The sequence below is a fragment of the Microcaecilia unicolor genome, chromosome 7, assembly GCF_901765095.1.
Source record: "Microcaecilia unicolor chromosome 7, aMicUni1.1, whole genome shotgun sequence".
NCBI classification, from domain to species: Eukaryota; Metazoa; Chordata; class Amphibia; order Gymnophiona; family Siphonopidae; genus Microcaecilia; species Microcaecilia unicolor.
In genome coordinates, this window is record NC_044037.1 from 199590243 (window position 1) to 199605692 (window position 15450).

General features: G+C 42.3%; 1 protein-coding gene and 1 long non-coding RNA gene across 2 annotated transcripts in view; one reads left to right on the top strand and one right to left on the bottom strand.

The window, feature by feature from the left end:
• Window positions 1-1131: 1131 nt before the first annotated feature.
• Window positions 1132-11626, bottom strand: LOC115474959. Its single transcript, XR_003942947.1, has 3 exons — window positions 11537-11626; window positions 9571-9621; window positions 1132-1553 (listed from the first exon to the last, which is right to left on the bottom strand). It is a non-coding gene; the product is annotated as an uncharacterized LOC115474959 (long non-coding RNA).
• A 308-nt stretch (window positions 11627-11934) lies between these two features.
• HECW2 (HECT, C2 and WW domain containing E3 ubiquitin protein ligase 2) overlaps window positions 11935-15450 on the top strand; it is a 535594-nt gene continuing 532078 nt past the window's right edge. Inside the window, exon 1 of the mRNA XM_030209455.1 lies at window positions 11935-12474. The gene's annotated coding sequence lies outside the window, so the exon portion shown is untranslated. The remainder of the gene's footprint in view (window positions 12475-15450) is intronic.

A 15450-nucleotide genomic window follows, 5' to 3' on the forward strand; every position in this document is an offset into this window, starting at 1 on the left:
TCTAACATTCCCCCTTTCCAGTGCAGAAGTTGTGGTAGAATCTAGCCAGTGGGAAGCTTCTAGACACAGGAAGGAGGGGCTGAGCTGGAAGGACTGTGGGGGAAGCTGAACCCTGCACAGGGTCTTTGGAGAGAATCAGTGGAACCAGTGAGTTTTTGGGGGCTGGTGCTGGGAGGGAAGGGGAGGAGATTGCTCAAAAAGAGTAAGACTGAAGAATGAGGGAAAGTGTGATGGGTCTGCTATCAGCTGAGGCAAAGAACTGGCAACAAATGCCAGAATTTTATATGATGTTGGGCAGACCTGGGGTGGGGGCACTGCTTGAATGTGGACATGAGCAGCAGGACAACACTTGAAAAGAGAGCTAGAAAGTGCATGTACATGTCTCTGATGAGGACAGTCTCATATAAATAAAGTTTCCCTTTGAAAATCTGAGCTGGAGTGAAGAAGTTCAGTGAAGAGAAATTTTCAGCCCATGGAATTTTATCCATTAAATTACTTGGGCAAATCCCTTTGAACACTGTCCTAGTGCTGCCTCTACTCTGCCTATATTATTTCAGAAACATCAAAAAAGCTAACCTCCCCTTTTACAAGGCCACACTAGCATCTGCCGATGCAGTAATGCCAATACAGCCCATTCAAAGTGAATGGGCTGTGTTTCCATTACAGTGCGGCTTTGTAAAAAGGGAGGGGAATATTTTATTTTGTTTCTAACATTTGTGCACCTTTTTCACTTGAAAGAGATTTATAAGCTCTGTCAGGCTGAACAAAGCTGGCAGAAGTTTAGAAAAATGTCATATCTTTTAAACATCAGGTAAAATTTATATGTACAGTCAATAAAATTGTACATTGAAAATTCAGAAAGAGAAGTTAAGGACAGAATGTGAAGAAATATGAATGTTTACTGAAAGAGTATGAGAATAATTTGTGAGTGAGATAATTAGGGATTGATAATTATCCATTTGTTTGAGGGGGCAGTTACACTCGAAATAGAAAACAGAAGAAGAGGCCACACTAAAAGAGGGATACATATACTAGCTAGGGAGTCAGAATTGCATTTTTGATTTGTTGAAGTCAGGTTAGTAGGGCTGAGAAGATGAAAGAATAGCAAAGGAGAAAATTTCTTGCCTGAAGATGTCTTCCTGGAATTCCGTGATGCCAGTCCATGCAATAGCGCTCCCTGGAAAAAGAGAATTGGGACCATGATAAGTGACTGACACATATGGGAAATGTGCACACAAAGGGATAGACAAACAAAAACATTAAAATAAGGAAAAAAAGAGTACAGATAAAGAGGCATAGAGGGTAGGGAGAAACAAAAGGGAGGAATAAAATTTATATTAAAAACAAAAAACTGGTGAAGAATTCCAGATCCTGAAGTTCAGTGGATAAGAAGACTCTAAGACTCAATCTGTTACACAAAGATAAAAGAAGTTTAAAGTATCGAGATAGTACTAGCTAAAGCAAGTAATCTAAGGTAAAGATTTTAAATATTTAACTGCAATACTTATCTGATATTAGTCTAGAAGTGCTGAATACATTGTTGCTTGGAAGTGCTGTAATGGGAAAAACAAACAAATGTCATCCTATTCTGTAAATTTGGTAACTACTTTTAAAATATTAGCATCAAAATAAAACTCTCTTAATTGTTAAATTCCCTGGTTTGGTGCAAGTTATTGTGGGAAACCCAAAGTTAATAACAGACCGTGACATAAGTAATATCGTGTTCCCTAAATTGTAACATCACACTTCACCACCAGGGGGTTTACACAGGCATAGTTAGAAAATAGTGCTCCTGAAGCCTAAACTAAAGTGCAACCATACCATCAGTTGATTATCCTAAATTCTGCTGCTCCATCAAGAAAAATCTCTCGATGGAGGATGCATGCAAACTACTGACACTTGGATAACTAGGCTTATAAACCAGGAGCCTGGGATGCCTTAGGCGCCTGTCTGGAGCACTTTAGGTGTCAGGTCTCTCGGGGAAATGTGAGCCCTTGGGCCGCTGTCAAGGAGCAAAACCACCCAACAGGAAACAGACAACCCTAAGACGGGCTGAAGTAGACAGGACTGGAGTGGCTGGGCTGGAGCTGAAGAGGAAAGCAACAAGGAATCCAGGAACAACATCCTACAGCAGGGTACAGGCTTGAGAAGCAGGATTCAGGACACTCAATACAGGCTTCGGGGAAACTGGCACAGCATGACTGGATCCGGGTTCACCCAAACACTAGGCAGGCAGGGTGTCCATGGAAGCCTAGCTTGGCAGGAAAGAGGACACAGGAACTACATACAAGCTAAGCTCAAGGGAATGGGAATGACAGATACACTTGCCAGAGGAAGGTTAAGACTGGAGCTACAGTAGCTAACAGATAGAAAGGAGAGAAATGGCTGCAGCAACAGCCGCTAACCAACCTCAGGCAGGGAGCTGAGCCACTGCACAGGGATAACAGAAAGGCAAAAAGCCCACAGAGAATAATATACACAGAAAGGCTGAAAGCCTACAAGTCAGAGAGATACACCAAGAAAGGCTAGAAGCCCACAGAAAAGGCTGGAAACCCCCAGGCCACAGTAATACACCCAGAAGGCCTGGAAGCCCACATATAAAAGGGATATACACAGATAGAGTGGAGGCCCTCAGAGCAATGGGCACAGAAGGGCTGAAAGCCCACAGGGCAATAGACACAGAAGGGCTGAAAGCCCACAGGGCAATAATACCCTGAGCCAGAAGGCAAGGCCCACATGTGATAGTAACTAGCAAAGCAGAAGGGATGGAAACCCACAAGGAAAGCTAACTGTGCAAACAGCACACTAACCTTGGGACCTAAGGCACTGCATAGGCATTGGCAATGCAAAGGCACTGAAGACTAGAACACCAGTTCCTTAAGAAGGCCCTGACAAATGAGGTCACCCCTTCAGGCCACAGGCATGGAGCATACAGAAGCCCAGAGACCTAACCCACACAGGTGTAGTCTAGTGAGGTAATTAGTGTCAGGCTGGAAACAGCCAGCCCACCCAGCCTGAGACAGAGCTACCTCAGGAACAGCCCACTGAAGTACAGAGAGGCCCAATACACACAAGTGTAGAGAAGTGAAGCCATTAGAGCAGCCAGCCCACAGAGACAGAGATAAAGCTAACTCAGGAACAGTATACTGAGGCACAGAGAGGTTAAACCCACACAGGTGCAGTATACTGAGGCAATCAGCACCATGCTGGAAGTGGCCAGCACCCAGAGACAGAAACAGAGCCAACTCAGAAGTAGACAGAAACCAGCATAGACACTGATTCCCAGAAATAGGGTAAGTCTGAGGGTGGTCACGACCACAGACGTGACATTAGGCCCTTGCTTGGGGTGCCTAACACTCTCATCTGGGGTGCCTTTGTTATTGGTCCGTAATATTGTTGAGAATGGAATTGGCTGTGACACAGGCACATACTGACTTGAATGACTGACTGACTAGACTAACTCAGTGGGTTGACTGACTAACTGATTTAGTTCATTGACTAACTGACTAGGCTGAATGGCTGGACTGACTGACTGACACGGTTGACTGAATCACTGGGTTGGTTGACTAACCGGCTGCGATCAAATATTTTGCAATCCCTAAGGAAAAAAGAGGTTCATATGGCATTCATAGAGGGAATGCATTTAACACTGAACATCTTAAATTGAGACAGGGGTGGGTGTGAGAAGTTCACTTTGCATCAGGGACAATACACCACTTTAATTAGTAAATATATTCTAGTAAAGACACTTAAGGTGAACCATGATCCCCAGGGGAGGCTTTTGGCTATAGTGAATGTATATGCCCTGAGCCAGTATGATAGAGTTTTTTCCAGGTACTGGTCAGCCTCTGCTAGAGAGTTGGATGGGTCAGAAATTTCACCTGTCCCCAAAGGAATTTAACCCATACTTGCTAAGATCCATTCCATCCCCACAATTAATCTCCTTTATCCACACCCTTACTCATAGAAGTTGACACTATTAACTTTCTTGCAGCCCTCTGTTTCCTTCTAACCCCCAACAGCCTCCTGTGGTTTTTTGGATGGTACTCAGTGTTCAACCAATGAGTGTTCCAGTTGCCTCTCTGGGCATTCCAAGCCTAATTCTGGCACGCCAACTGCCGCATTCCATATGTTCCAAGCCTCATTTTGGTGCTCCAGTTGTCTCTCTCAGTGCATTCCAAGCCTCATTCTGGAGTCACCAGAGATTTTGATTACACTCCCGCAGGAATCCACGGCAACTTCTTCCATCCCCATGGGAATCCTATGGCAACTTATTTCATGCTCATGGGAAATCCCACAGGTTCTGTGGGATTCCCGCAATCCCCATCCAGCTCTCTAGTCTCTGCATGGCAGATAATCCAGGCTCCTTAGTAGTAGTTGATTTCAACACAGTAATGGGTGCATACATAGATAAAATGGCTAGGCAGGGATGGGAGACAGGGGTGCACAGAATGGTTTAAAAGCCTTTGTCGGGGCTGTGAATTTAGTTGATGTATGGCGGATTCTTTACCCACTTGCCAGGGATTCTACTCATGTAACTCAGACCCATCCTTCGACGTCTAGAATAGACTACATGTTTGTTAATTCTATATTATTGGAGAAAATAATCAGAATGGAAATAGACACCCCAACCCTCTCCTCTCATGCAGTGGTGTGGATGTAGATGGATGGTCTGCACATATGGTAGAGGTTTCCAGGGCGTTCTATAAAGAACTCTGGTTTAAAAGCTTTCTTATAAAGAAGTACAGTCTATATTGTGAACTGAATATCCCCCATGCTGATACTTTTGTCCTGCTTTGGGAAGTAACAAAGGCAGTTTTGCAGGGAGACACCATATCATGTAATTGCCCATAGAAAAGAGAAAACTAAGATGCTTTTACAATTAGAAAGGCAGGTATAACAATATAAACATACATTTAGTCAGTCACCAACTCATGAGAATAAGGACAGCTTATACATAGAGTTACTGTAAATACACTGGTTCCTAGATATCTGCTAAGCATTATTATTATTATAAGCATAGTGCTTCACTTGGCTGGGTCACCAATTTTGCACAGGTCTTAGGTGACAGGACTTATTGGAAATTAGGAAAGACTGGCCTGTAGATATATTTATCAATCTTATAAGAAATGTTATCAAGAGTGAGCAGTTTTACTGCCAATCCTGTAAGCATGTTTACAAAGACATGGCTGACCAGCTTTGCAGATGCATATGTAAAGTTCTAGAAAAGGGAAAGGAATGGGATTAGATATACTGCCTTTCTGTGGTTACAGTCAAAGAGGTTTTGCATATTATCTACAGGTACTTATTTTGTACTTGGGCAATGGAGGGATGAGTGATTTGACCAGAGTCGCAAGGAGCTGCAGTGGGAATTGATCCAGTTTCCTTGGTTCTCACGCTGCTGCACTAACTGTTAAGCTACTCCACTTATAAAGCAAGTAATATTTTAGAGGCTATTAAAATAAGTTAAAACCATTAAAACACCTGGGCTGGATGGGTTATCAGCCAAATTTTTCAAACTGCTTCAGGTGATAGCAAATCAACAATTTCCCAGGACTCCAAATAGGGCTATAATAAGAGTAATTCCCAATCTGGGTAAGGACCCAGTCCTGGTAGAACCTTACAAGCCAATTTTACTTATAAACTTTTTGAGCTGAAAATTATGGCCAAAATTTTGGCAAATTGGTGTCCATGATGTTCTGTAATACTGTGTGCAATTTTCCGGAACACCCCCTGACCAGCTTATGCTGGAGCAGCCTAGTGGTTGCTGCAGCAGACTTTGATCCTGGGGAACTGGGTTCAGTTCCCACTGCAGTTCCTTGTGACTCTGGGCAAGTCACTTAACCCTCCATTGCCCCAGGTACAAATAAGTACCTGTATATAATATGTAAACCACTTTGAATGTAGTTGCAAAAACCGCAGAAAGATGGTATATCAAGCCTCATTCCCTTTCCCTCCCATGGGAACACCTCCATTGCAGTTGCACGCAGATACACTTGGACTCTATCTTATAACTGGGCTTGTAAATGTATTTCCATGCCAAACTGCTCTTTCAGCCCCATTTTGGCATCTTGCATACGTTGGAACATGTTTTCGCACCTAAATTTGGGCAAAGAAATTAGCACCTAACTTTAGGCAGCATATATAGAATTCCTCAATGTGTGTCCAAGATGAAATTTGAATCTTCCATCAGCCCAACATGAGAACAGATTTTAAAGGGTTTTTCCATACTAGGCAAGTACTGCAGCTCCTTCAATATAATTATAAGCATGGTTTCCTGCAGTCGTATATGCTGCTAACAAAATAGATATTCATCATTTTAAAACCTACATTGATTTATGATGTATATTGAATGACGTTAACCTAAAGTTTGGGTTCTGTTCTCTTTGAAATTCTGAAGCTGAGTTGCCATTATTCTTTACATCCTAGCCAACCTTGTACTTTTCTTGCACCCACATACTCACATGGATGCTGCAGCTTTGGTAAGCCTGTTTAATTATAAGTATTCTCTATGTTATTTTAAGATGTGTGCTGTCAGTACATCTGACTTGGCAAATGCAGAGATAGAGGGATTTCTTGTAAACAGAAGGCAGCAGTTACTGTCAGCATTATCTCTCTTGGTATAGACAGCCATTAATTAGCACAGAGCTTAGAGCAAACTAATTCATTCAATCACTCCAGAAAGAAATCAATAAAGCAACTGGATATAGATGTATTGATTTTATATAATGAATATTTTTTTCCTGCTCATCATTTTTGGTTACTGTAATACTCCCCCCCCCCCCCCCCCCGATATTCAAAGTGATTTCAGTGAGCAGGAGAGGCTCTGGTCCACTGAAATCGCTCCTGGCCACCCAACCACTGATATTCAATAGCACTTATCTGGGCAGTGCCATTGAATATTGGCTCTGACCAGCCTTTTAAAAAAAATGGGCAGAACAGGGGATGCACTGGGCAGGGTTAAACACCATTTAAGGAGTTTTTTCCCTTATATGGTGTTTAGCCCTGCTCCTTGCATACCAGAATACACTGTGTTTTGTTCTGAGCAGGTCTGAGGTAGGAGGGAGGACCTGTTGCCCCTGCCTCCACCTTGTTATAAAGGTACAGGGAGAAGCGGGGGTGTGGGTCGTGAGGTGTGTGCCTGCGCAGGGGAAGGGGGAAGGTTTTTAAAAAAGGTTCTGGGGATACGGGGAGGGGGTGTGGTCCATTGGACTACCAGGGAAATTATTTTTTTTTTCATTCGGTGGGGGCCCCCAGGAGGTGAGAGGTAGGAAGCACAAGCAGGCAGCCTTTATAGCTTCCTGCTTGTGCTTCTCTTCTCTCTGACAGCTCCAAAGCAGCCGTAAAATTTGCTTACTAAATTAGGGCTGCTCTGGAGCTGTGCATCCCATGAAATATACATTAGACTATGAATGAGCTCATTGTAATACATTTGCATGGGGTTCTCAGTGGCAGCTAACGGCACATGTTACAGCCACGGAAAACCCTTTTGTGCATTCATAGCTACGTAAATGTTTGCTTTAGACTGGCTAAAACCAGTCTAAAGCAAATGTTAATAGCAAGGTAAGTTTTGTGCACCTGCCCTAAGCGACACTGCATAAAGACAGGACTGTGTTTTATGCAGTCCAGTTTGGCTACTTAGGAGGATACAGGGGGGATTCAGCAAGAATGTTATTTGGGCCTTAAAGCGACCTAAAAGGCCCTAATGCTGCCTGAACTAAAATACTTTGTATATTTAAGTTGCTTTGGATTAAGTAGTAATGAGATGCAAAATATGCAAATGTATGGTTTGCATCCCATTACCACACAAATGCCCTAACGTGACTTGCAGAGAGACACCGCAAGTCACGTTAGGCCCCAAGCTTTTTGCTGGGGTTATTTTACTGCCCAGGAGCATCAGGCCACAAAAATACGGTCTGATACTCCTGGGTCACAAGGAGAGGGTCTCCTCAAGTCCTTTCTGCATCCTGACTAACCCCCCCCCCCCCCAGAACAAGTCCCACCCACCCCCTCCAGAGGGCTACCTGTTAAAAAGCATTGGTGGTTCGGGGGGGGGGGGGGATGTTTTTGGAGGACCTTGGGTAGGAGCAAGGCCCAGTTGCTCCTGCCCAGTCAGTGTTCTTCTTAACTTTAGCCATCATTTTGAGTCTCATTGTCTACTGAATAGTTTCTCTCCTCCTAATGCAGCTTTGGCGAAACAAGAAGGGCTCCGGAGCCCTGTATCTTGAGAGCCGGACACCACGGACCCTGAGGAAGGATTCGAAACTTGGGCCGAAGTCGGGCCGTGGAAGGTGTCTAAAGGACTGTTGAGTAAAAAAGATAAGTGAATACGATCCATTGAGTAAATATATAGACGGTTTACCTGTTTAAGTATTTGAGCAGAAGCCATACCTTTGAAACAATGAAAGGAGGTTTTTACCCATGATGATTTAAGGGACCTCCCTAATGCTGGGTATACCAACGACGGAGTGTTCCCTTATAATTTGAGTTTTTTTCTCCTCCTATTTAAAAATAAAAAAACATCTTGATACATCGGAATTATCTAGGGATATTTGTAAAGCTTAACAAAAAGTGTAACAGAGGAAAGGGAAGATTTTGTGGAAGGGCACCGAAAAACGTTACTAAGTAAACACTTCATATAGTATATACCAGGGCAATCTCATGTCTCCATTATCTAGGCATTTAGTTTGACTGTTATCTTTTACAAAACAAATTTCTGGGGTAATTAAACCCGGTTTTGCAATTTTACGTATGTTTCGCTACTTACACTACTTTCTTGACTTTGACTCTTTTCATACTGCTCTACCATGCCTTTTTAATACCTTGCCTAGATTACTGTAACACTGTCTATGCTGGTCTCCCCTCATCACAGATTAAGCATCTCCAGACACTCCAGAATTGTGCCACATGGCTTCTCTGCGGAGCTAAAAGATTAGATCATGTTTTTCTTCTCTTTGTATGCTTACATTGGCTCCCTATCCAGTTTTGAATACTGTTCACAATACTGATTCTTACTCATAAAATTTATTATTCGGGAGCATCTTCATACCTTTCAGCCCACACTATTCCTTATACCCCCTCACATATTCTGCGATTGTTAGACACAAATCAACTAGCCCTTCCTAGTCCTAGACAGGCTCATCTGGAGTCCACTCATCGGTCGGCTTTTTATTTTCTTTCCCCTAGACTATGGAATGACCTTTCGATCCACACTCGTAACGAGCAATCGTTTCCTAAATTCAAAACCTTAACACCTATTTTTAAAAATGTATCCCTAAAGACTCTTGGTGGGGGCTGATCTGAGGCATTTCAAATAGTCTGTATGCATGCTGTTGGACGAATGTTGACCTGTCCTATCTGCATTTTGGCATTCCTTTCTTTTAATATACTATTTTTATTTTAATAAATATAAACATTGTCAAATATTTCTCTTAAACATTTAAATACTTTGCTCAACATTATTTATTCAACTAACCCGATTAGAGATTAGATTCTTTAAATTTGTTTTACCTTTTTGTTTCCAATTATTAATTTTATGAAAGAACTTAAACATTTAACTGTGATACTTACCTGGCAAAGTTCTTGAAGTGTAGAATCTATTGTTGCCACTGCTTTAAAATACTGTAATTGAAAGATATATGTGACTGACAACTCATAAAATTGCTGAAAGCTAATAACAACTTAAGATCCTTATTTTAATCTTTAAAAATAAAATTATGTATCTTTAATGTTAAATTCACTGGCTGGTGTTCTTGATTGGGAAACCCTTATATAATAGATACCGCAACCAAAGTAACATAATTTCTAAGAGGGGGTAGTACCTTACTCCATCACCAGTGTTTTACATTTTTGGTGAGCATCTGTGTGGATAACTTTTAGTATAACTTATAGGAGATCAGGACCTGGGTTAGATTACACTGGAAGGCTGACTGGAGTAATAATTTACTAATTCAGCACTCTCCTTGCATCCAATAAGTTAGTCCAGACAACGTTTTAAGTTCTGAACAAAGGGTTTACTTAATTTGGATGTTTCAAGCCAAAACATGGGACACTTCAGCATAAAATAGATACAGTTGGAGGTACTAGAAAAACATTTTCATCACTTGAGGGTCCTTTTACTAAGGTGCGCTGAAAAATGGGCTGCGCTAATGTAGGCACGTTTTTTTTAGGCGCATGCAGATCCATTTTTCAGCGCACCTGTAAAAAAGGCCTTTTAAAAAAATTTTGCCGAAAATGGATGTGCGGCAAAATAATGGCGCGCGTCCATTTTGGGTCTGAGACTTTAGTGCCAGCCATTGACTTAGCGTTAAGGTCTCTCGCATTAACTGTGCGGTAATTGCCTACACACATCAAGTCAGCATTACCGCCCAATTTTCACCGTGTGCCAGAAAATAAAATATATTTTCTGGTGCGCATAGCGGATTCACGTCAAAAATGAAATTACCGCATGGGCCACGTGGTAGCTCCAAATTGACACACGTTCGGTGCGCATAGGAGCCTACACGGGCTTAGTAAAAGGGCCCCTAGGTTTCACAGGACCCCTCTGGGCTGCAGAAGGTTCCAGGTGAAGTCTTTTACTTCTGTACTCTCTGAATCCTTCCTCCAGAAAAGAGCTGCTCTGAAAGTCTCTATCCAGTAGTTGGGCTCTGTGAGCCTTGAAGTACAACGTCCTTGTAGGTGGTCCTTTCCCCAACTGGCATATGGCTAGCGCAGTTTTCTGTTGTGTAGTTTCTCCTGGGACCCTCCTCTTTTTTAAGGCTGCATAAGATCACCTCCTATCACTGTCCTTCAGAGTTAGGATAGCCAATCTTCTGTTGCAGAAGCTACTACAGCACAGTTAAAAGGTCACGCCCAGAGACTGGAAGTAAGATGAAAAGCATCAAAGACAGAGTTAGAGGGGACAGGGAGGAAGGGAAGAAGCCAGTCAGAGTAAAACTTAGAAAATGGAAATGAGATGATGGAAAAGAACTCGGAAGGAAACCAACAAGAAGAAGTGTGAAGAGAGACCAGGGCCAAACCAAATGGAAAAATAAAATGATCAGATAACACATGTATCTTCTGGTATTTGGCCATTCAGATGTGTAGTATGAACCCTGACGTCTGCGTGTGTTCATACTACACATCTGGCCCCTTGACAGGGGTTCGGCAGCAAAAGTTGGATCTGGTTTGTTTTCTTTTAGAAAATTTTATTAAGTTTTAATAAAAGGGGTAGAAAATACAAATTACAAGAAATAATCAGGTAATCACACCAAAGAATATCAGTGGACAGGTAACAGAGGGAGGAAAAGGAGGGAGGTAGGAGGAAGATAGGGGGGGAAGCAATTTATGAATGCATTCAAAGCAAAACCTGCAATTTACACTCGAGTACTATGGAGAACTATTGTTTAAAGAAAGATAGGTTGTTAAAGGCAGCCACACTTGAGCTGGCCTGTTTCTGATTCGGGAGCAGGAGTCAAGAAAGAGGGAGGGAGGGAGGATAAAACAGCTGATAGGACAGTCTGTGAACGGAACAAAAACCTCAGCACAATGCTTTTACCTGCATTCCATTCTCTCAACCACCTTCCTTTCTCTGCACAGCCTACAAATCCCATTCCCATCTTGAAAGCAAAACAGCTTTATTGAAAACGTGTCGGAGTCTTACACAATACCGCGCAGCAGCTTTGGTTCGGCAAAATGGGCTGGAAAAGAACCTGGCTTAACCAATCCGAAGGTCGCGACAGCGGACCAATAGGGAAGCAGATTACATCTGGAGTTGAGGGAGCTGCTGCCGATCTCGGGCTCGGCTGGCTCGGTGTGTAGCTTGTGCTTGTTACACTGTGCAGGTGGCAGGAGAGCGCTGGCGCGCGGTGATGCTTGGTTGCTGCAGGGGTGCGGGGTATCTGGACTCTTGCGTCTGAACTGCAAATTGCTTCTTTAGACCCTAGGATCCTATCCGCTTCTGCACGGCTTACAACCGCCCTGTGTTGATGATTTGATGTGCAGCTGCATAACCCAAAATAATAAGAATACATCGGATGCTGGTCCTAAGCTGCTGGCAGTAAACCAACTCGTGAAACAGGGAGGAGGCAGCTGCGGAACCAGCAGCATTTTAATCTCGAATTAATTGCTCAGTTTTGTTTCTATATAGTGGATCTCAATATGTCTAGTTATTCGTGCCTGGGTACTTGGTGACTGCGTTGTTCAGGGCTTTCTATTGTTTGGTCATGTTCTGAGGGAGCGCAAGTCGGCAGATCCAGCGGCATGAGATGAGTTGCAGAAATCGGGATCGGCAGAAACGAGCTGCATCATTTACTGGCAAAGAGGAAATGTGTTCGGCAACGGCAAGGGCTTTTGGACGACTGACGAAACGAGTTCGGGACCTTTTTTTCCTCGCATTAATCTTGGCGATATCTTTGGCAGCAAAGAATCCGCTTTCTGAAATGTGATTTTTGGAGACGCCCGAGAGGGAGCCCAGGTGTTCACCAGCGGATTGTGGTGAGTTCTATAGAGGGGGGTATTTTGCATGTCTTTTTTTTTTTTTTTTTAATTCATTTCGATTTACAATTGCCACACTATTTCAACTGGTTTGAGTCTGGATCGTAAATGAATGAAGTCGTAATCCCCTTTGCCCCGAAAGCTGTCAGCCTCCGGGTGCATCGGGACTGGATAACGGTAGCAGAGGGAGCGGCTTAAGGCATGTTACAACTCCCATTCTTGCTCACTGTTCCCTGGTCTTGTTCGGCAGCGATGCTTATTCCAGCGGTTAGGAGGGTTTACGTTGTGTGACGTACAGTCCTCTTCGGTCACTGCAGACTAGTGCAATCAGCGCTTCGGAAAGCTTAAGGCAGCGATTTTGTGGGTGAAGGAAAATGCCTTTGGCCTGATAGGAAGTGGCCATGTATCCCTGGGGAATACCTTACCACTTGTAGTTTAATTCTTATTCTCCACCTCTCCAACTTTCCGTCACATCACATCACATGCTGCAGGTATGTGATAAGATGATAAATAATTCGTTGTGTACTATATGCGTAAAAAATACTGTGTAGGAATACTGGTCTGTGGAGTTGAGAGAAGAATAGTTTCATACTGAAATGCAGGTGATGTAATTACTATGCATTCTCTTTCCTATTGTCTGTATTTTGTTAAAAGCATCCTTACTGTGTCCGTTTTACATGCATTTCTTTCAAATCTGGTTAATAGAGTTAAATACCGGATTGGTATAGTGAGCAAATAATGTGCGGATAACATAACGTTCATTAGCCATATTTTTTTGTTTTTATCGGGGAGTTTTTGGACCGTGTAGAATTTTTTATTTGCTGTTTTTGATCAGAAGGTTAAGATGCTGGTGTGTTTGTGTTGGAGTTTTGCTAAAGATGTAAGGGTGCAATGACAAAGGTATTAGTTTATAACCTGTGTAGTCTTTCTTGTTATGCTGTTCAGGCTGTGTCAGATAAATTCCTGTTATACTGAAAACCCAGGGTCTTAAACAGGTTTGGCCTGGCTTTTTTGAGTGTGACTTGGACGAATGGCTGTGTGTTATTTCAGTGTTAATTGGGATTCCCTGGTTTCTGCCTAGCACAAAGTCTGGTTGCTGACTGTGCATTTTGCATCCAGAGTGAGCCTCCTTTCATTGTAGCTTTAATGTAAACCTGGGCACATTCAGTCAGGTCAGATTGCTCAGTTGACTGAATGGCTACTCTCCACCAGTGGGTTTCTTGCGCAGTAATGTGATGGAGGGTATGGGTGAAGGCCACTAGATAGCTGCAGATTTCCTGTGGGACAGTCACGGGCAACTATCTGCAGTGTTTGGGTGGCTCCATGTAAACAGCAGAGCTTCCACAAAGTGCCAGTAGAATGCACTGCACTTCCTAAAATGACATGCCCTCGCTATCCTAGCAGGGCTTAGAGCTGAGTGAAGAGATGTAGCTAAGACTGGGGGAAACACCATATGTAACAGTTGATGATAGGTAGTATAACAGAACAGAGCAGACAACTAAACAGAAGAAACAAATATTTATCGATCAAGAAGCCCGATGTAGCCACATTTCGCCTTCCAAGAGACTTTATCAGGGGCTACACTGTTCAATTAGAACATACGACAGTTAAAATCAAAGAATACTTGATCTCATAACCAAATAAATACATTGAAATCATGCACATGCCAGTACTTAAGATACAAGCAAATAATTAGGGAAATCATAATAAATAATATAACAATAAAAATCAGTACATTCATAAATCGTCACTAAATATAAAACATAAATCTGAAAGTTTAGGACATAAATATAATTCTAAAAGGGACACATACCTATTAGGGTCTTTCAAAACAGTATCTCCTAATAGTGAAAAATATATCCAAAGCCTGAAACAGCAAAAAGTATGTAAGAAAAATTTACAACCAGATTGTGAGCCCTCCAGGGACAGGGAAATGCCTAGGGCCCTGTTTACTAAGCAGTGTTATAGGCGCATTAACGTTTTTAACGCACATTAACCATGTACGTGCCTACAATATCCCTATAGGCGCCTACATAGTGCGCGCGCTAAGTGTAGGCGAGCTAAAAACACTAACACATCTTAGTAAACAGGGCCCCTAGTGTGCCTGAATGCAACTTACCTTGAGCTACTACTGAAAAGGTGTGAGCAAAATCCAAATAAGTAAACAAACAAACCAGTGTGACTTATAAAAACAAATAGGTTAATTGAAATGCAGCTACTCAGAAACAGCAACGTTTCTACAAAACCTAAAACAGCAAAAAATAATTTATTTGAGGATGAAGCCAATGATATCAAGAACACATAAATGAAAATATAAAGATGCAGTTACTCACAAGTAGCAGCAGTGTCTCTGCAGAGAAGAACTCCCCCTCCTTGATCAGCAGAAAAACAACCACACCGTCAAGCTAGCAAATTTATATGCTGCATACCGGATGTCAAAGGTGCATCACATTAAGGGCCTCTTTTATCAAGCAGCATTAGTGGTTCCTGCGTGGCAGTGCTGACGAAGCCCGTTCAAAGTGAGTGGGCTTTGTCGGCATTACCGCACTGAGGACCACTAGCCTAGTTTGACAAAAAAAAAAATAGCCCTAAAAGCATTCAGAATAGCTTAAAGAAGCCAGACAATTTTCAAATAACATAATAAACATACTGAAAAATCTTAAAGCAGATGGCATCTTGCTCAAAAAATTAAAAAATATGCTGTTTCAAAATCCTGATTGTAAAAACGGATCGAGTCATGGAAAATTTAAAAAGTAATAAATAGAAATAAATCAAAACATAGAAAAGAAAATAAGATGATACCTTTTTTGATTTATTTCTATTTATTACCTTTAAAAGTGGACTAATATGGCTACCACACCACTTTACTCAAGATGGAAATTTTAAAAAATCAACCCCCCTGTTTACTAAGCCGCGCAGCAATGCCGACACAGCCCATTCAAAGTCGGCATTAGTGCATGGCAGTGGCTTACTAAA